The sequence below is a fragment of the Ornithodoros turicata genome, chromosome 2, assembly GCF_037126465.1.
Source record: "Ornithodoros turicata isolate Travis chromosome 2, ASM3712646v1, whole genome shotgun sequence".
Lineage (NCBI taxonomy): Eukaryota > Metazoa > Arthropoda > Arachnida > Ixodida > Argasidae > Ornithodoros > Ornithodoros turicata.
This window is the reverse complement of record NC_088202.1, coordinates 130,670,882-130,693,555: the sequence shown is the minus strand read 5'-3', so window position 1 is coordinate 130,693,555 and position 22,674 is coordinate 130,670,882. Positions and strand designations below refer to the sequence as shown.

The 22,674-nt window shown below is 45.4% G+C and overlaps 1 protein-coding gene across 1 annotated transcript in view; it reads right to left on the bottom strand.

Moving 5' to 3' along the window:
* Positions 1–22,674, bottom strand: part of LOC135386138 (muscarinic acetylcholine receptor M2-like) — a 364,606-nt gene that overhangs the window by 146,985 nt on the left and 194,947 nt on the right. The window contains exon 4 of the mRNA XM_064615899.1: positions 13,621–13,679. The gene's annotated coding sequence lies outside the window, so the exon portion shown is untranslated. The remainder of the gene's footprint in view (positions 1–13,620; positions 13,680–22,674) is intronic.

The following is a 22,674-nucleotide window of genomic DNA, read 5'->3' as shown; positions in this document are numbered from 1 at the left end:
CTCAGAAACAGAACTCAACCATGAGTACATTTCGAACGCTGAATCAACAGTTATGCTGGCCTCTTTCGCGCATCTCTCACAGCATTTTTAAGGCACCGTATCTCTTTTCCTGTTTGCCACAATTATTGAGACTGTCAAAGGTTCTAGATCCTATCTTTCAAATTGCAGTATTGCAGCATAGTACCTTCTAGTGTTGCTGTATGTTCTCCTAAGCTGGAAGGAGAACCCTAACGACTGGTGGGAATTCATGAGAACGGGCGGCGCGCCATAGCTCACTACGAATTGCATCTGTGTAATCAATCATGAACATCGACCAATTGATTTTCTTTCTTTCTTTTTTTTTTCGTCCATATGTTGCGCTCTTATTTGCCGATACCTTTCGTATCTCCGCGCACTTTGTCGCCAAGCAACGTAAAGAAGGTGAAAGTTCTCATACATAAATATCCCCTCTGAAAAAGCCGACAGTGATAAATTCTGTCTGGCTTTTCTTGCATTACTTTCCTGGATGTATTATAGGGCTACTGAAGCGAATGAGCGAGACTAGGTCTGCGGGCACAAATTGTTCACGCGGGCGATAGCACGTTTCTGTCAATGGTTTCCGGATGTTTAGTGTGCTATACGCTGACGGTTTCGATGCCTGTGCGACGGCCAGTTCGTGTGTGATGGAGGGCTTGTATTGTGTACAGCGGTCCCGCTAGTGACGGTAAATGCGTCCGGGATAAATAAATACTGCTAGCAATTTTGAGCCTCTACTTAAAATCGAAGCATTGAGAAGGGGGGGGGGATATGTTTATTAGACGAAAAGGGAAAAAAAACGGGGAAAGGTCAGCCAAACGGGACGTCGGCTTGCTATTCCAGAAATAAGAAATAATAATAAATAAATAAAAAGAAAAGATAAGAATTAAAGAAAGAAAGAAATAGGAAGGAATAAGAAATAAATAAATAAAGAGAAATAAATAAATAAATAAGAAATAAATAAAGAGATAAATAAATTGAGAAGTAATAAGCCTAAAGTAAGGCACGGAGGAATGGAGGAGTCGGACAGTGAATTGTCGAATTTATTGAGGAACTTAATTTATGGTGTTCGGACATACCGACGTGCTGAGCGCGTACTGTGTTTCAGCCCGTCGAATTTTTTTAGCGTAAAAGTATTGAGCTCATGTTTGGCACTGCCGTGGCTATAGGTCTGATCTGCAACCAAGGGAAAGCGCAGGAGGACGATAGAGTGATGGACTAGGCGACATTTGAGGTGGCGGCGCATCAGTGGAACAGATCATCGACCGTTTTATGCTGAAACTTGCACATGTGTGATAATATGTCCGGCGACTGCCACAGCAGTGACCTCTCATTGCATTACAAAACAGTGCACTCTGCGCATGGATTGAAAATAGCAGAGAGGAAGTGGTGAGTGCCCATTTCTCACATAAGGGTCCCGCAGGTCCTGGTAGCTTTTGATGACGTGGTTCTTCTAGCTGCTCGTCAGCGTAGATATCGTGCGTTATTCAGATAATCTGCTCTGCTTTTGTCACGGCGTTGTTTCTCTCTCACTCCCTCACATAATGCGTGTGGAGAAGTCTCTGTCGCTAGGCGCTGCCATAAAGCGGCACAGAGTCTCATTAACTGAAGACCCGAATGATATGAAATATCGAATTTGGAATTTGACTCTTTCGTTCCTAATAGCCAGGTCATTAATCAAACTACGACGCGGAACTTGCTAGTTTCACCAGACGCCATACCCGAGTGCTACGTAGCATGGCTGCAGTTCTCTTTCGACCGTTGATGTTTTAGAAATGCAAAGAAAATGCCTTTCATTTCGTCTGTCCGTGTTTCACTTCGACAAATAGTTTTGGAAGCTTGCAAGTTTTCGCACTAGCAACCTTGACGTCCCTTGAACGTGAACTTGCACATACGAGTAGATCGCTCCAAGGGGAGATGCATCGGTTGGACATCGGATATAGCCTGACAGATCAAACATTTGAAATACCCAGGTTCCCGTGGTACTGATTGACGATAATGTACCATTTTCCTGAGATGTGGTGCCCTCTCGAATGTCGAAATAAATGCACGTGAGGAGGCGCCACTGTTTCGTTTTCGTGTCTTTAGTACCAGCTCGCATTGCTCATACCGTACTGACCATGTCACGTCGAGACTGGGAGGTACCTAGGTTCAAATCCCGGTGCCAGCTGTGCTGTCTGGGGTTTTTCCTATTTTTTTTCTCAGAGTATGTCGGCACAGTTCCCTTAGAAGTCGGCCCAGGACGCACATTCCCCCAGAGCGTTACTCGTGACGTTGCCCACCGCTGTGAGGCCGACAACGACGAGCTCTTTCAGAAGCTCCGCCATTGTGTTTTTCTTTCCAGCGTACTGCGTGTGTTCACTTTTTGAGTACCCAACTTCGGTTTCGAGCCCGGTTTCTGCTGCTTCTCTCTGTACGAAGGTTCATTGTGTATATATACATACATACATGTTGCGCTTCCGAGCAGGAAGCGCAACCTCACCCATTGACGGAAGGATTTGAGGAAAGGGAAAAGGGTACACAGGGTGTTCAAAATTAAGCTCTCACGAGCGCTACGCAAACACAGCGATGACAGGAAACCGGATGATAACTTTACGCTACTTGTGTAATAAACAGGTGCTGCTAATTATGTAGCACCTGTTTCTTACTCAAGGAACAGGAAAAATAGCACCAGGTTTCTTTTGTTCGCCTATTTATAAAGTGATAGTGGAAGCTTAATTTTGAACACCGTGTATAATCACTGTCAAGGTTTTTATAGTCTGGTAGAGAAAGGGATATTTTTCATTCACTCTAAAAAAAAGAGTAAATAAGAGTAAATGGAGTGTAACAACGACTTTCACGCTCTTTCTAGATACTCTTTTCTGCCCATCTTTACTCTGATCACTCCGCCTTACTCTTCCGATACTCTCTTTACACTTCTATGACGACTATGAACATGCCTCAACGTCTGTACGCCCGTCCATATAGCCCCTCTCAGAGTGTATACGCCCAGGGCGACATCAGGCGGAGGGCATGAACGTGAAAGGGGCGCTCTTCAACAATAAACAAAAAGCAGTAACAAAGTAACGTAAGTGAGGGACAGTAACATAATTTTACCTCGCATCCAGGCAGAATAATTTTTACTCCCTTCCAGGGTTAAGTTATACACTCCTGGGCAACAGTGCAATACGCTTTCGAAACAGGAGTGAACATTACGCTAAAAAAAGAGTGACGTTAGTGACAAAGATTTTACACTGCATAAGAGTTGGGTATACTCTATTTTTTCTTAGAGTGTTGGTAAATACGAATTAGACAAAAAGGAAGTGGACGGACGAAAAGTAAGAGGGAAAAGAAAAAGCGCAAGAAAATCGAACGAGAAGAAAAACAAACCTACTTACCAAGTCTTACGACATCTTGCGGATGCCATATGACTTGCGGATGCGGGGCCATGGTATGACGGATGCGGAAGAAGAAGAAGAAGAAAAACAACCATGCTGCCTTCGAAATGAAGCCTGGCATTTTGCTCCTTGTTAACTATGCAGTTTAGTAGGTAATAGCCATTAAAATATGAATCGCCGCACCACCTACGTCGGCCACTATCGTTATCGTGACGGTAATCCACTATACACCAGGTCCTATCGTGACCTTGACGGTAATCCACTACATCGCCCACGCAATCCCTTCAACTCGATATCCTACGCTCATAAAACTACACGAACAAGGGGGGAGGGGGGGTACGCTTAAGAAAAAAAAAAAAGGAAATACACGAATAACTACACGAACAAAGTACCTACGACAAAATCGTACTGAGTGCGAATCAAAACGGAGGAGGAGGAAGATACACATCGCGCTTCCTGATCTCCCCTTTCACGCGGTCGTGTACGATCTCCCGTCGCGTTTTTTACAATGACCATTTTGCTCGCTTTTGCCGGCAACAGATGACCGCAGCTCCGAAAACGAATGCGCCCCACTTCAAGCGACCATCGAAAATATCGAGTATCGCGAAGAGAAAAAAAGAGCGTCATCTACAGCAGCCAAGTTGAAAAAAGAAAAAGAGAAAAGAAAAGAAGAAAAGAGGACAGAACAGGCGTCGAGGGGATCGACGAAAATTGAAACTCTGCGGTCGTGCCGGAACGACATTCCCGCAGCGAGCGAAGCCCCCGGAAGCGAAATTCATCAAAATCGATGGCGACACTGAAATCTGATTATGAAAATTGGCGCCGTGACGAAAAATTGGGCGACATCTGAACCTCTCACGCATTCTCACGTTCTCTCTGAATAAAGGATGAGTTTTGACCCCCGTGCCGCGAGGTCGGGCGTTTCTTTGGCACAAAGTGAATGCTTTAAAGTTGAACGATGAGGTTGTGAACGTTCCTTAATGATGAAAGAATGTTTCCGCGCGAAAGAAGGAGACCCGTGTCTCCTATAATGTCGACGAATCATGCCTACAGATTTCCTTTAATGAGGAAGAAAGTCAGCGGTTGGATTTTATTTTTCTACGTGTTCACCCCAGTAGATATTTTTTTAAACATGTCCTTGATCCATGATTGGAACAATCTTATGATTGGGTAATTATCATGGAAAGAGAGTTAATACAGAACAACAAATACAAGATAATGATGACATGATGGTAGATACTGATAGTCCTATACTGTGAAGCAAAACGATGCCGTACTACTATCTCTATTCGAATTGCAACGCCGTAACATGTAACACAACACAACAGGCATTTCACTGGAAGATAACAGCGTTCTCGTACAAATTACGGTAACAAATGACTGCCTTACAATAGTCCACCAACTGTCAATACGTACATACAGAAAGATATTACCTCCGAGGACATTTCTAACTTTGCTTAACTGTTTGGATGTCACCGTAACAATGTGACACTTGTGGGTCGACTCTTGCTGCTGCCAGTCAATTCTTGCTGCATTTCTTGGGTGCCAGAACAAATGTGATGTTTATGGGCTGACTCTTGCTGCTGTTGGTCGATTCCTGCCGCATTTCTTGGGTGCCAGAGCGGCCCCCACTGGGAAGCCTCATTGAGAGGAGGACATTCTTAGCCCGAGCACCACTAGTTGTATCCTGCTTCGGTCAGGACGTGATTTCCTCTGACTTGGAGAATCTTTTGCTGGGTCTGGTAATTGTGCGATATCTTGTCGATGCAACTCCTCTTGTTCGCCCCCTTTCCTGGCTCGTCATGGTGTGCAGGTTCATACATGGCGCTTGCGTCACTATCCATCACACTAGCAGAGAAGACGTAATATCTCATCTTGGCGCAGAATCGCGATACTTCTTGTATACAAGTGTTCCAACAATAAGTGCATACACGTGCACCAAGAAATAAGTACCATGGACGATGGATGCCATCTGTGGATCAACGGATGGGATATCAGTCTTGGCGTGAAACTGAAATATACATCTTGAACATAAATGCTCCCGTGAACGCTAAAATATGTATCTTGTATTGTACGTATCTCAAGCAGTAGGTATCTTGTGAACCAGATGCCATCTGTGAGTCAGCTGCTGTGATATTCCTTCTTGGCGCGAACTTGCGAATACTCTTGGACATAAGTGTTCCCAGAACGCACGCCCGGCATATAGGTGTAGACAGGAGGTCACTCTACAGGGGACAGCATATTCAGAAGCCATATGCTTTTGTTCCTAATCAATCCCGAAGCCGTCGAAACCGATGGAGAGCTCTCTTCGCAGAGGCTCCTAACAAGGACGGCAGAGCTTTTAAAAAGCGACGTCTCAAGCAAGGGAGAGCAGACTGAAGTGAGATTGGTCTGTCGATGGTGGGAAGTCCGGACGACAATAGCCGCGCCGAAAGTTGTCGTCGAGAAACCGTACGCCCGTGTGCAGAGATGATTTCAGACCGGAAACCGAACCCCTGCGATTGTCCGCCATGCATATTTTATATTGGTGCTGTGATGTTAGACGTAAGGTTTGTCTGCCCAGTCTGGCAACATGTTGCACGTGCCGCAGGGTAGGACTGCGGATAATTTGGGCCACTTGGAGTTCTTTTGACGTGCGCCGGAAATCTCCGACACACGGCGCTGGAAGCAATGTTTACCTCCCCCACATTGCTACTGCTCTCGGCCGGGATCGAACCCACGATCTTGAGCTCAGCAAGCCAACACGTCACCGACTGAGCTACGGAGGCCGGCTCCGCCATGCACTTCGTTCCCGTGAACGCCAGAGCAGACGCCCGTGCCGTGAGTTGTCATCAAGAGTCCGTCCGCCTGTGCCAAGAGACTATACGCATCTGTGTCAAGCAAACCACTACGACCGTCGACCGTGACAACTTCGTTCCTACGAAAGGCACAAGACATAGGAGACATAGAGGACATGGACCTACGAGAACTAACGGTGTTCTTGACATTCCCGCACCCGTTTCGTGGCACTGGTGTATCAAGGCAGTGTTTAGGGTAGATGTATCACTGCGGTTTACTTTTGAATACTTATTAAACATTCTGTCGTGACGTTCGCCGTTTGTTTCTATGGTTTCCCCTACCCAGCGTTCGATCCCACATCTTGTCTTTGCGCCTGCGTCTTTCTGTTGGGAGGACGGTCGTCACAGTTACACATGTGAACTACAGCTTTGATGTGCATTTGCTGCATTGCCTATGCGTCTGAAACGCATTCTTTTGCGTTGTAACAAACTTAAGGTGTTTCGTGCCCTAGACAAACAGCTCTTAGGTTACGTTTTGGCTTGGACGTTACTCCAAATAGTGTAGAATTCAATCGAACTAAATGTAAGAAAAACGATGCAGTAAAGAATCGGTACGAGCCTTATTCCAAAGCTCAGGCTTCGGCAGTTACACGTGATACCTATGACTATGTTCGACTTGCGATTCAATAAGCGCATCTCTTGTGCGCCAGATCTTTTCATCTGTAGGTGCAACTCAAATTGGCCAGACATACTGTAAAGCATTCAAAACCGCACGCTATTACGACCTTGGAATTGCTAAATTAGAAATGGAAACAGCTCATCTTCGGATCTCCCTATACACCGTTTATCCCGTTTACGAAGCAATTGTTCCGTCGACATTCTACGTGCTCGCCTGACACAGACGCACAATAACATTAGTATGAAATTACACCCTTTGTTTACGTTGTACTCTCAAGAACGAAAAATTATTGCCTACCTTTTGCGAGGTTACAACACGGACACATTGATAACGTAGAGAGAGCAATTTGGAAACCACTGCCGCAGATTGATGAGCAGCAGCAACGGCGGCCGAGATTTTTCGGTAAACCGCGCTCTCTTCGGGAAAACTATGGCTCGTGACATCGATCTTACAGAGGACAGAAAGAAGACAATTGTCCTCCCCGATGGGATTTCGAGCTCAGGGCTATTTTGAGCAAAATACAGCAGCGGCAACTTATATCTCGGACAAGATGGAAAGCGAAATCAATGCCGGATTATCAGAGTTATATTTTTGGAGCTATCTCGGAGTATATGTCCACATGAAGATGAATAAGCAAGGCGTATAGAAATAGCAGACAACGCAGAATGCAATTTGCAATATATCCGCGTAATCTGGACTTTCTATCCTCGCAGTTGAAACACATGGAAGACGGTACAAGAGGACCCTACAGCTACGAGTGGATGCGATACATCAATGCGATTCCTCGGAGACATCGAATGAGATATGGGGAATATCATTGTATTAGTATCATCACACTGATATTAAATACGATTTAGAAATTATAGACAGTCCCTAAAAGAAACAGCAGGTAATTAATAAACACGTAACACACTAATATTCTCTCGTCACGTCCTGGTACACCCTATAAACGGATCTTCATCACTGCTTAACATTCCAAGAACAGCCGTCCTTCAGAATGATATCCCTATCTTCCTTAATTTGTTAAAAATGGGAAGCGTACGACTTTCTGTGACAATTTGGATAAATGTTAATTGCCACAAAAATACGTACGCCCTCTCCTCAAATCAAGCTGCACACTTTCGTTTTTATCAAGTTCATTTGGCTGTGAACATCTTGATTAAATATTTGGAAGGCGCGCTGTTACGAAATGTTTTATGACAATCGTCCTTCGAGACGTATGGCTTGGACGATACAGGACCGTGTTAGCTAGCTGTCCGTACCAGTAACATGGCCAGTTCCTACCTTTAAATTTGAGTAAACTTCAACTGTAGCTGTAACTTTCATACCACAGGACGGCGACAGACGTAACCGGGGGGGAATGCGACGTTATTTCACGTAATGAATTGTGTTCCCGTTGAGGATAGCAGTGATAAACAGCCATTTAGTATTGTGTTTCAGTCACGTTAAATACGTTGCACGGCAAGATGCGAGTCTCAGAGAACTGCATTGATGTACGCGTATTCTTAAAAATTAGAAGAATTACGACAAGAAGTGGAAGCAGTTTGTTAACGGCAACCGAAAGCCGTTGTGATCTATGAAAGCGACAGAGCACCAGTAGAGAGAGAAATATATATAAGGCAAAAAAAAAGTGAAAAGAGTGCTGCTCCAGCTGCTTCAGAATTTGTGGTAGTGAACAAGGATTATTCTCTGGAGAGCCTTCTGAGTGTTTCGCAAGAGCAGTTGTGTTGAAGCACGCAAAGCGTGGGTTCCCTTTGCAGTTTTGGCCAATCCTCCAGCGCCTTCTGCAGATTAACGTGTCTACTCCACGGCCTTCTGCCTTGCATGTCTAGGGCACGTCTTGAAAATCATTGTCTAGAACAGAAGCGTCTACTGTATACCAGTAGGCGTTCCGTTTCCTTGGTCTGTAGGCAGTATGAACGAGAGCGCGTCCTCATGGAAAACGCTACATGCAACGAGTCAATCCGCATCCGTACGACGTCACGAGAATTCTTGGACCCTGGTCGAACACCGTAGATGCAGTTCCTGTCCCATACCAGTCGACCGTCATATCCAGTATCATACATAGCATGTTCATTTGGTAAGACCTCTTAGAGTAAATCCTATTAGAATGTCTTGGATGGTGTGCATCCTGTGCTCCTTGGTGGGACTATTTATTTCCACCATGCACTTATTATTTACGCGCAGAAGTGAGGTCGTGTCACAGACAACGTTTCAAAATGCATAGCTGCGGCCAATGAAGGAACACATAGCGTGATTACTTGTTGTCAATCAGGGAACGTTAGTTAGTGTCGCTATTTACTAGACAAGAACCTGAGCAATGTACACATGTTGTTCCAAAATCCGGATACGTGAACTGCACATTTGAACAGTGCGAATATTTCAGCCAGCAACATGAACATATTTTAACTACAACATGAACTCATGCACCCTCTACGCATCTACACCGTTCATCATCTATCCGTCTTTCCTCTATTTTTTATTTTGGCTATAGTCGTGACGACGGCCACTTCTGTGTGGCCAACAACGGCGAGTCGATCCTGCCATTGTCTTGATGATAGGAAGATGATAGGAAGATGACGATAGGAAGAAGGAAACAATGTGGTCATCTTTTTCGCAGTTCTCTGAAAATGGTATTCTTCGACTGGCCAAGCTGTTTATATCAATGGTCTGCCTTCGTCACCAGTTTCTTTTCGTCGCGACGTAGAAGAAGAAGAAGAAGAAGTAAAACGAACCACAAATCAGGTTATGAGGCTGTTACAGTGGCTAGAAGAGCTTATAAACGAATAGAAATTTGTAATCGTGTTACGTCTTTGCAGACGAACGAAGAAAGAAAGACAAAATGAGTTCGTCCTAATGCTTTTGAACAACTCTTCACCGTCTGACGTAGCTCCGACGACGGTTGCTAAATTCATTTTAAAGCAGTTCGCCTGGCGTAAGCAAATATGCCCCTCTCGAACCATTTGAGCGAATGATTCCCAGCGTCTTTCAAATTTAGTACCGGAATTGAGAGACAATAAAAGCAGAATCTGGTGTTCTTTCATGCGATAAGAAAAAAAGGCAGATTTCTCATTCTGATTACCGCTTTCAGTGTATGCTCGCCTAGCAACATTAGAAAAGATTATTTCCGTGAACCCTCTTACATAGAAACAGCATCCATAATGCGGGATTACATCTTAAATGAAGACTAGTGTAGTCTAGCGGTTCATACATTAAGAGAGAAGTTTCCGTATTTAGATCCAATGCTTACTCATTCAGCATAAATGCGTGCGTGTGGCATATCAGGGTATACGTGCAAGTCATTGAATTTAACCCTCGCTTTCGGAAGTACTCTTCTGATTTTATTTATTTATTAGGCAAGAAAAGAAATGTTAACCGAGTGATGATAAAGTGGGGTTCACAAATCACTGATATGATTCACCCTGACGAGAGAGAGGTAATTCCGAAGAAATATGCTGTTTTGAATTGGACTGGATTGAATTGGACTGGATTGGATTGGATTGGATTGGATTTAAACGAAAACATTATGGTGATTGTGGTTCCACGAATTTCCCCTCTGCTACTCCGGAGCGTTACCGGCTGTCTGCCCAACGACCACTAGGCATTGGTGGGGTCAGTCACTAAGTGACAGAAAGGAAAATGAAACGTAGAAAAGAATGGGATATCCTCTGCTTGTGCGGGATTACTCTGCGTAACCGCTAAATTTCACATTCTACGTGTTGCCGCTGAGGTATGCTACCGCAATTGTTGCGGTGAATCACCTCATCCCATGGTCATTCATGTAAGATATTAACGATGAAAGATGAAAGTCACTGAAAAGGTTAGCCAGCTGTAGGACTCGAACCCACATCTTCTGGATTGCCGGTCCAGGGCTCTACCAGTCCAGAGCTAGGGTAGAGCCCTGGACCGGCAATCCAGAAGATGTGGGTTCGCGTCCCACAGGTGGCTAACCTTTTCAGTGACTTTCATCTTTCATCGTTAATTTCTTAGGCAAATTGAGGCTTTGTTTGTATTCGTCCCTTCCATGTTGTTCCATCCTCAGAACATCAGTCCTCTTATGTCATTCATGTAGTTGTTATTGTTTTTGTTGCGTTGCCGTTGTGCGCCAAAACTTCGTGTCTTCCTGGATGTCCGGGATAGACGTTACAACTGCGCGGAACGCCTGATGTTGCCTTCTCAAACAGTTGCAAAGGATCCGAGCTAAAAATAGAACACTGTCCCGATGCTTGCATATCCAATAAAAAAAAAAAAAAGAAATAACATCGCGAAACAACCATTCCTAGATGCGGCGCACGAACGCGGGCATAGAGACAGAGGACAGGATGAAGGAATAGGAGAGAGAGGCACTAGCACGCTGCCAGGGCAGGCTTCAAGGGCCGGCTGTGCCGAGATATGTCAGGAAAGTCTGCCGAAAAACCTGGGAAAACCCTCCGACAGCAGAGCGAGTGGTGGGATTTGACCCCACCATCTCTAAGTTTTTAGCATGACTTTCAGATGATCATGACCGTAATTTGGATAAAAGCTAAGAGAAAGAAAACACTGTACCCTTTGGCGCAGTTCTGAACACTGGACGAGGATAATGGCGGCACGCTTGGCCGCGCGCTTTTTCTTGGCATTCTCGGTCGCTTACGTTCCTAATTTTTCGCCAACGCGTCTGCATCTCCCGCAGCGGCGGTGGCACGTGTGCGAGCTCTATACTTGCGCGAATGCTTTGGAGCACCCGCCTACGCTGTAACTTCGCGGAGCCCATGGTGCAGGAGATCACGCGAGACGCGCTGTGCCGGCAGTGAGCGTGCGCGCCTGCCGCAACATTTCTTCTCATCTAAGGCGCGGCACGATGTACGAGGGGCAGTGCGAGCTTCACGAGAGTGAAACTGACGCGACGCGGCTTCAACAATGCTTCAAAAGTGCGTTAAAGAAATTCTAGCGCATTTAAAAGGACAACTAGGAATAGATAAAGACACCACGACGAAGTGTAAAATCAGTTAAACGAACATATCATAAGAAAGAGTATTTTTACACAATTATCGTGCGGAAACATTAGTTATGTATGACGAAATCCCGGCGTCATTCAGACTTCACTTTTGCCTCTTTTTCTTCTTTTTCTTTCTTTTTTGTATTCGTTATGGTTCCCTCTTTGTTGCGTCCTGAGCCCCTCGTGTATTGTGTAGGATACAGAAGGGGGCCCATCAAGATAAAGTTGGAGCGCGTCCCATGAGAAGAAGCTAGCGAGAGAAAACGCTGGAAAGCTGTAGGAAAAGAGACCAGCCTGTTCCTTTCCTCCCTTTGATGGCGAGCCGAGATCAGGATGCCATCCCACGAAACCAGGGCGTCAAAGCTCACAGCCGGAATAATAGGTTCCACAGTAAGCGAATTCGATGCTGTGTAGACGAAGCGAGGAGGAATGACCACTTCTTCGTATCGAAAGGAGACAACGACATACAGAAATGAAACTATATCGAAGAAAGGTAACTAGTACGCGTGCAATTGGAAATGCTAGCTGCGTGTTGCAAGACAATCACATTTGCAGTCAAGGGGGCGCACAAGCAGAGGATTTCAAATTACAAGTGTACGCGATACTACCCAAACGAAATATGTTGACGCTGAGCCCGTAGTCTGGATGACAAGATTCTGTTGTCAACTGGTGGCCTGTGCCAACTCAGACATCTCTGGCCTTTGAAGGAGACGCGATTCATTCATTGCATCTGTTTCGGACCAGCTGTTTGCTACTGTCGAACCAGCACATCTGTGGTGGTCCGACATCACATCGCTCTCGTTCGTGACCGCCACGGATAGCCTAGTATTCGTAATCTTTCAGCAGGAGGTGGATCTTGCTCAACATCCCCTCTGGCACTTTGCAGTCCCCGACGAACTCACGCACCCTCTACGCATCTCCACTCTTCATCCTCCACCTATTTTTTTTTTGCTATAGTCATGACGAAGTTGTAAAGTCGTGACGAAGTTGGCGAAGTCGCCCACTTCTGTGTGTCCAACAACGGCGAGCACATTCCCCGTATGGGCCGATCATCTTGCGTACATACTGTTCCGTACGTGTTTGTACGTGTTTGGGTGAGAATACATGTGCATGTTGTGAGCCAGCTTGAAATCCCATTGATGCGTCTTCCGGTCGCTGTATGGTTCGCTATCCTCAAAGTGAGAAAAAAAGGTAGACTCAACTCCTGACGAGTTCGTATCATAAACTACGCTAGAAAAAATATTCAAAACAAGCACGTAACTTGAAGATTGCACGATCTACTCAGTCTTTCTTGGAGGAGAAAGGACAATCTTCCCGAACCCTATTTTCTTTCTTCTACTTCACCCTTTTGACGCTGTGGCACCCCGTTGACGTTAGATGTTGTGGCAGGTTACACTTGCAACTCGTCATTCCAGGAAACTTTTTTTTTTTCGGGGCCCTTTTTCGCACAAGAACAGGATCCCACTTCTTCTCAACGTTGTGATGCAAGACTAATCGCACCATTCTTAACATGAAAAATATGCACTGGTGGCTACTATTCCGAGTGTTCTAGATCCAGGTTCCTTCATAGGCAGCATGTCTCCTTTATCCCCACCGCTCCGTATACCGTCTGCTGAAACTATCGCGACGTAATCCACCACCTTCAAAATCTCTTCGGGGGAACTTCATAGAGAGGCATTCAGACCTATTTCCAGGAACGAAGACATTACTCGAGGACACCGTTTCAGAACGAAAAAGCCTCTCCGTTTTCATAGACAACGTTACGTCCCTGGATTCCTATAATACCCGATCACTCACCATTTCTTCCGCGAAGACTGCGTTGTTAGCAGAGTACATCAGCCGATGGAGCTGGACATCTGTAAGAGGAAAGAAAGAGGACTTATAAAAAAACAGGTCAGGTGTTGCTAGAAGTGAAAAAAAAAAAAGAAAGAACTGAAACGTTGCGGAAGATCTATAAAATAATAGAAAATATATTTGTATAACAGTAAAAGCTATATCAAGCAGGTGCAGGAAGAAGGTGTTTCAATTAGGAGAATTATAATGGTGTGTAGAGGTAACTGTATGCTGCAAGGCGAAGAATTCGTGGCAGGCAGTCGTAGTGTCACCTGTTGGGAAGGTTTGAAGACGTGGTAAAAATACTTAGCATGTGTCTTCGCCGTAGAATCCGTCGGGTAACAAGATGTCTCCTTCTGTATCTCTATCTATCCCTCTCTCTCCCACTTACGCACACCCGCACACCGATGTATTTAAAAGATTTGTTCGCCCATCCTTGTTGGCTAAATATCTACATAACCAAATCTAACACTGGATGTCTCCCTGGCCGAAGAACTATCACTTAGAAAAGTATTGCCACACCGAAGATATAAGAGATTGATGTCCATAAACGGTTGCAAATATCAACTTAAGTCTTGTTCGTCACGGAATGAAGAACAGTGTACGAATGAAGCAACTGTGAGATAGTTATGACTTATGAGTTACCTAACACCAGTTCTCAACGCGCTTCTCACTGTTGAACAGTCATTATATAGCAAAGGTTTTGTTTCATAGTTCGCTCTGCTTCGAAGCGAAACCTGCTTCTCATGATGTGACGCATACATGACATTCCATAGATGTCGTCCTACGTAAACTCAGCTCGAAAAGGGGAACAAAAAAAAAAGAAACACTGTCAAGGAGCCCGCGAAGAGGGAATCACACACGTAACATGAAAAACGGTTAGGAGCAACTAAGATTTTCCGTATTTTCACGCGTATAAGCCGCACCGCAGATAAGCCGCAGGACGCGTTTTTAGGAACGTTTTGAAAATTTTTCGGCAGATAAGCCGCACTCACAGATAAGCCGCGGGCAATACGAGACGACTCCTATGTGCGACAAAGGAGACCATAGAGTAATGCCATAAACCCTGTGGTCCATACTCCGGGATCGGCATAGTGTACAACAAAGGAGGTCAGTTCTAGAGTTCTACCAAGATCGGATTGTGCCCTTGTTGGGCGCTTTTCATGTATTGATGGGTCAGTGGTCTCCCAGAAGGCATGAATCACTGTCACCACTTTCGTTAAAGCTACATGGGGGCAATCTACTCGAATGTGGACCCATCCCTGTTAGGCACTGTTCGTGCATCAGCAGGGCAGTGCTATTCCAGAGACAATGTCATCACAAAAGTCATCAGATAAGCCGCACAGCGCCCATGAGAAAAAAAAAATCGCGCATAAGCCGCGGCTAATACGCGTGAAATTACGGTATTTGAACAAGAACTTTCGTGCAAGAGACTGCACTTCTTCAGGTTGCTGCAAGAAGACACCTGAAGCTGCACCTGAAGAAGTGCAGTCTCTTGCACGAAAGTTCTTGTTCAAATAAATCTTAGTTGCTCCTAACCGTTTTTCATGTTACGTGTGTGATTAAACTCAGCTCGTGTGAAAGTCGGAGAAAGCGCACCACAGCGCCAAAAGTCTTGTGCTGCTTGGGCTCGTTCACTGTTGGAGGATCCGTGGAGAGACGTGTCAGTCTTTGTCAGCTTCTATGGACGGTACTCACTATGACGTCAGCGCAAAGTGCTATCATAATTTCCACCATTCCCTGAAGCCCGAGACGAGACCAAGTACACCCAGTTTTATTTTTATTCGCTGATTCAATCGTGGACATGAGACGGCCCTTCGGATGGACGATGTCCTTCCTCCCGTAGTACACAAAGGCGACACAAAATATTATTCCAAAATATGTCTCCCCCCCACAAACAAATACAAGTGTGTGATCGCGACTGCTGACCATTTCATTCTACTTCGATAGCTGAATACGAACGCTCATCATAGATCACGATAGCTCACAGGGACATCAAAGTACGCCTCTATAAGATGCTGTCCAGTGGCCGATCAATCATGCGTTACTTCGCTTAGCGAATACTGTAAATATTCACCGACGGGACATACAGAGTATTTCACGTAACGTGCTAAAAATTGCGTTAAAAATCTACTTGTTCGGAAATTATGGGGTTGTAGCGGCCAGTGGACAATGATGAAGACGTGCCCCAGCTGTCGCGCGCCACTGCGTCTGCAGGTCAGTTCTACCTAGAGTCACTAAATAAGCTACGCTTCATCAGCGTAGCTTATTTAGTGACTCTAGTTCTACCCAGGGAAAGGTAGCGGAATCTTTTCCGTTTCCGTAACCACCTCCGTTACTGGCCCTTATTTGTTTCTGTTTCAGTTTCGGTTACCACCATTGTTGCTTTCGTTTCCGTTTCGGTTTTCGGTACCCCCACCTCCAGCTTTTTGTTTTCCTTCTTTCTTTTTTTAAGAAAAAAAAAAGAGCATTGAGACCGTGACAAAACTTAATTCCTCTACGTTCTGAAGTCTATTTTGAGGACTCCAGGGATACATGCACACAAGAGACAACGTTTATTCAAAATGCACATATAGGTACGTGATTTCTGTGAACAGCTAATATGAACATGGTTTCCAGGAATGTTACTCACGCTTGCAAATTCCAGGTCATCATAAGCGTATAAGAATTCGGGTCCTGCGCGCGTAATTCGGGTCCTGCGGTACCCGAATTATTACCGTAAATTACTGTCGTTTCTGTTTCTGCTTCAGGTATTCTAACTGTGCGATATCCGTTTGTGTTTCTGTTACCGTTACCTGCTATATTTCCGGTATAATACCGTTTCCGTTTCTGTTACCGTTTCTGTTACCCTTCCCTGGCTCTACCGGCACCGTCCTAGCGTGAAGCCACGCACATCTGCTCGCTGGGACATTCCACCACTGCCGGTCAGGATTCATGTAGACAGACGCCATCTCCTCTACATATGGTGACCCGAACGTGATTTGAAGACGCAACCTTCTGATAAACGGTCAACGGTATTCTTCTTCAGCGAACTTTTGCCATGACTTACGATGATTTTGATCGAATTTCTGTCACCAACAAAGTGAATTTTTTGAATTGAACTTCGACATACGCAAAGTGAATGTAATGTTCTTTTTTGTATCTGTTTTCCTCTTCTATCTTTTTCTTCTTTTTTTGCTAGAAACGCAAAGCGTATATCGGATTTACCCAATTTCGTTACGAAATACACACACTTTCGTACAACACACCTTCATGTTTTAACTTAAAAAGAAAAACGAAACGATAGTATGCCCAGGTTTTTGGCCACCATCAGTTTTCCGTCAAGTTAATGGGAAAAGAAGGGAAAGAAGGACATCGGTATGCCTCTTCAGTTTCCTTTTTCGTGCCTCTGCTGATAACGACAGTAGGGTTACGCACCAGTTATCTGAAACAACGCTGAGAAGAAAGCAGGAATAGGGGGTCGCCGTTTTCTTTCTTTCTTCCTGTCGCTTCTTCCACTAACTTGACGGAGAACTGACGGCGGCCGACAGTTTGCAAGGTTTTCGATTCCTTTTTCTTTCTTTTTTCCTTCACCTATTACCACTGTATGGGGGAATGTAAGAGAGTGGGAATGTATCTTGCACTGGAATGGGAGTAAAACCGACATGCGCGTCGTCTGTATCTCACGATAAAACATACCTTGTCTTCGCGAATTTATGAGTTCAATTAAGAAAACTCAATTTGTTTCGACAAAAATGTGTCAAAATGGTCGTAAGCCGCGACAAAATTTCGCTGAAAAATACTGTTCACCTCATAATTCTCAGACAGATTTTAAAATGGTATTTTAGAACACGTTAGGTGAAACACTAATCTATCTGGCAACGTTTTAAGACATCACCGTAGCAGTAGTGAATGTTCTTCACGATCTAAGGATGCGGTTCTCACGCGAGGTTGGTGACAGACACGAAGTCTGCTGTGTTCGCTGAAGCAGACAACAACGCATAGAACGCCTGCCACGTTCATAGCCATGCAAAAGCTAACACCAGTGCACAGTGAGTTGGTTCGTGAGCTGCTCAATCTGGAGTCACTGAACAACCCTTATTCGGTGGTTCTGCATCAGATCGTTCGTCGATAGCAAGTCGGCTTTTGGAGCAGGGCTAACCTTTACCCTTTTTCTTTGTTTTTTCTTCTTTCTTGTTTCTTTTCAATAAACCTATACCCCCCCCCCCCTCCCGTTCGTCGGCTGGACAACCCGTCAAATCATGCACAAACTTGTTGGGCTGAGTCCAATGAAGCTCCTCATTAAGTTCTCCTCATGAGGAACGACATTTCGTGCAACTAACCTTAGTCTGTCCTTAACCCATCCCTATTCTTGTAAAGCAAGCCACTGAGGATAGATAATTCATGATTTCGTGGACACGGATCATGATTATGACTCTTTATGCTCCAAAAAAATCATCAAAACAAAGGCGTTTACACGCGTTTAAACGAGATAGATCATAGAGACCCAAGCAGCACAATGTACTGAAAGTCGAGTGCAATAGGGGTGGACGGTATGTGTCTTATCAATGTTCCTTAGTTTCAGGAGTCTCTTCAAGGTCTTCCACCTACCCGTCCACCCCTATTGCACTCGACTTTCAGTACATTGTGCTGCTTGGAGACATCACGAAGGTATGCACGTGATCACGTCACGTGGCCACAGGATGTCACGTGGTGTTTGGCGCTATAAAGCCACGGACCTGCACGGCGGTTGACGATATAAAGCTACCGTTTTAATAACCAGGTGATCTCTCTCTTTTTCTCATCGCTCGTGCGCAGTTGTTCACGCTCATGCAAATACATGACCGGCCTCGGTGGCTCAGTCGGTAGCGTGTTCGCCTTCTGATCCCGAGATCGCGGGTTCGAACCCGGCCGAGGACGCCAGCAACTTGGTAGCTGGGTACAAGTTGCTTAGACACGCAGTCTTCCGCGAGGGACGTTAAATACGGGGTGCCGTGTGATGAGCTTTCATCGCACGTTAAAGAGCCCTCAGGCTGGCAAAAGCAATCCACAGACCGACCGCTGTGGCGTCGCTCATGATCTCAGTTGTCTCGCGACGTAAATCTCCAATTATTATTTGTAAATCTGTACGCAAGGGTGACATTTGACAAAAGTGTGACATTTCTTATTGTGAAAAGTGTGCAAGGTACTGCTTGTTACATACTTGCGCCAGCTCGAGGTTTGTCCTGTCTGAAATGTCCAGGTATGGGAAGATTGTTCCTTCCCACGTACAGACTCGTACGGCATACTGCCAACCCTCAGACACAATAATAGTACAGCTCCTTCGGGGGCGGCAAAGCCAAGACGGGCTGTTGTACCTTTCAACGAAGATTTCAGGGAGTGTGTCGCAAGCAGTACATATCTACAGACGGCAAAAATCCTCGGGACATGAAGCTAGCTCTTTAAAATGCCACTCTAGCACCGGGTGAAATATATCAGATCGGTTTGTTATCGAATTTGTTTCTAATTGATTCGGCCGTCAACTTGTTGGCAAACATGACACAGGCGCATTTTGATTGTAGAGAAACTCCATTGGCTTTTTCGTGAATTACTTGTTGACTTTGTCTCTTAGGCTCTTATTGGAGGCTCTATGTGTTGTGTTTGTCCCTAGATAAAGCTCCCCTCGGCTCCGTTTGCATATCTATTTGAACAGTTCTGTTTTTGGTTATGACGTGCCGATTAGCGTGTAGCGTGCCACAGTCTTGCGTGCGCTGCAACACGTGGTGACAACGCAAAACTGAACGCGGTCGACGTTTTTGTAGCAGCTAACGAAGAAGCATGCGCAGCTAAACCAGCTAATGAATTGTGAGTGCCCACTGATCACTACAAAGTTCATCACTTTGGGATGTACCCCCATGCACTTATTCTCATGAATTACCATCAAGAGTTCGTCATCTTCGCTGTCCGATGTGCTGGAAAGAAATTCCTCAAGAGCTGCCCCAAGCAGCACGCACTTACGTACGGGTGCCATAACGTACGTGCCATACGTGTGCGATGGCCTCTTCTGCTTTTCGCGTGTCACAATGCTTCTTGGGATTGCACTTCGTCGTCCGGCCGATTTCCTCGGTGCTCGTCGGGGCTAGGGTTCGGATCCCGGGATTTCAGCAAAATTTAATGTCCCGAAATCCTGGGATTTCACGAGGCCACGTCCCGAGATTTCGGGATAATAAATTTCGGTTTTCTTGACAATAGAAATTCGGCGATACGAATGAAAAAGAAAGGATGGTGTCTATACCGACTTTTGGTTTCAAGCGTCCTTTCCCCTAAAAATACAATTTGTAATCCGAAACCGAAACAACCTCATCGTCCACGACGCATGACAACGACGTTGGCCGCGGACTCTTGTGAACCACGCAAGTCATAGCCGAGAGCAGCCCTTAAGTATAATTAAAACCCCTACGAAATCAGAAGGGGTCTTCATATCCACAAGGCCACACAAAGTATTGCAGAATCTCTCTCTCTCACTTTGGGGAGTCTGCCTTTTTATTCTTTTGATCCTCACGAATACGTATATTTGAAAATGGAAAGAGAAAATGGAGACAGCGTTTTCAGACAATTTGACTCTGCTGCTCCACAGAGAACATCACAGTATGGTTGAATAAAAAGAGAGAAGAGCAAAACGCGCCATAAATTGTATTCACATAAGCAACGTACCCCAGAATACTCCAGCCAGACTTGTGCCCGTTACCAAAAAAAGGAACTAAATACCGTTACCCGTTACTTCAGAAAAACGTAACTAAATACGTTACGCGTTACCAACATACAAAAGTAACGAATTCTCGTTACTCACAGGTAACGAGTTACTTTTACGTTACCGCCGCATAGTTAAAGGAGCCAACAAACATGCTGTCATTTGCCTTCAACCCTTTATTAATGAGGAATTACACTTCAGAAGAAGCTGATACTCGAAATTTGTCGTCCGTGCTTCGTGTTCCGTGTCTCTCGGCCCCTTACCATGACTCTATATCAGCTTGCCTGGACCTTCTCCCTCCTTTCCGAAGTCGGTGTGATTGGAGATTATGAGAACACAAGAGAAAAACACTTTTCGTGCCACCAATCACCAGCGGTTCCCAAAAACAGACGAGGGGCGGCATCATAATTTAGGGCGCTCAGAAGCTCAGCAAAGACAAGAAAAGTATAGAAGTCGAAACGCGTTTTTTGTTGCCATAGCACAATTGGTGCCCATTCTTGTGAAGGAGTGATGGTCGGAGATTACGGAAACAAGAGAAAAGACAACAACACATCCAGCGAGGGACTTTGAGTCACACGTTGTCGTGGGTCACGCAGGTCAAATCTGCACGGATTGCGCCACGCGGAGTGCCGAAATGTGCTCCCCCGCGCTGAAGAAAAAGAACGAGTAACGTCAGTAACGAGTTACCAATTTTTGTAACTGATTCCGTTACTATTACTATTTTTAAAAAAGTAACTGAATCGTTACTTCGTTACCAAAAAAAGTAACCGTTACCAAGTAACGAGTTACTTGTAACGAGTTAGGCACAACTCTGACTCCAGCGGAAGATGCGAAAGACGTAATTGATTTTAGCTGCCACGCATGTACAACTACTAAATGTCATGTCTTCTCGTGCTCTGCCAACCGCGGGAAATATCCTCGAGCGTAGCCAGAATATATTTTGTAGCAGACGACAAGAAGCGACGCCCCATTCCAACGAATTACAACGATCTTTCCGGCACGATGCCGAAGCTCAATATAATATGCGGCAAATATGCGGCTTTTGCCCCGTTATGAGTTTTTATTTTATTTATTTTTATTTTTCGTTTTCTCCCACTAGAATGTTCACTGTATCGCAAATTGTGACATCCTGGATGTGCCAGGTGGATACAGTACAATACGGTATTCCGGGGACAGTTGCGACCAAATCCCGATCGTGTCCTGAGATCCCGGGATCCACATTTAGAAATCCCGGGATTAAAAAAAAAAACGGCTCAGGATTCAGAACCCCAGTCGTGGCAACTAAGGTGCGCACCCAGTAGGTGCACCCCGTTAATCGAAGACGTCCGGTGCGAACCGGTGCGCGGTTTCTCAAAGATGGGGTGCCGCAGCAGGGCGCAGCTGGCGCACCTAAGTATGTCGAATACTTATAGTGTGTGCGTAGTAGGAAGCGTACGACCTATTTGCATCATTTTGCATTTTGGTTTTCATGCAAATCAGCACACTATGGTTTTTCCCAAAGATTATGCGAATGGTTTTCTTCGCACATTAGTAGGGGCGTGCGAACATTCGAGTTCTCGAATTCGAATTTAATATTAGTCACTCAAAGCATTCGATTCGCGAATCGATTATCCAGTGTTCAATTGTCCGAATATTCGACTCGTCCCCTTATACGAGCATGAATGGCACTACCCCTAAAGTGGACTTCACCTGATGCTTCCCTGCATGAGGTGAAGCCCGCTATACGAAATTGCCAATGCTGCCGGACCAACACAGGCGGACCGTTTTGCATACTTCGGCAGGAGCGGCGTCCGGAGCGGCGTCTTTTCCACGTGCACTTTAGCGGTGCCGGCAGAGGATTTTACTTTGATGTCCGGGAGGTTGCCTTTAAAAAGGTAAGACTGTGACGTGATGTCATAGAAGAGGAAGAAAAAAAGAGCATTTAAGACGCTTACATAATGCCTGCCTGGACCATCGGCATGGCCGAACGGCCGCGTCCCGCTGGTTGCTGGTATCGAAGGTCGTGTTGAAGACTGTGAGGTGGTGGGTTCGAATGCTACCACCAGGAGTGCTGTCTGAGGTTTTTCCTGAGGTTTCCGAAGACTTCCCAGACGAATGTCGGCACAGTTCCCCCTGAAGCCGGCCCAGGACGCATACTAACCCCTTGTCCCACACTCCTTCCAGCTGTCCTCTCTCCATCTGTCCACATCTGTACGCCGCTAATAGCCACAATTGCTTCGCGGCGCTAACACGGAATAAAAAAAAACAATGCCTGCAGCCCAGGAACAAAAACTATGTCTTTTAGGCATTTGCAGGACGCCATTTGATTT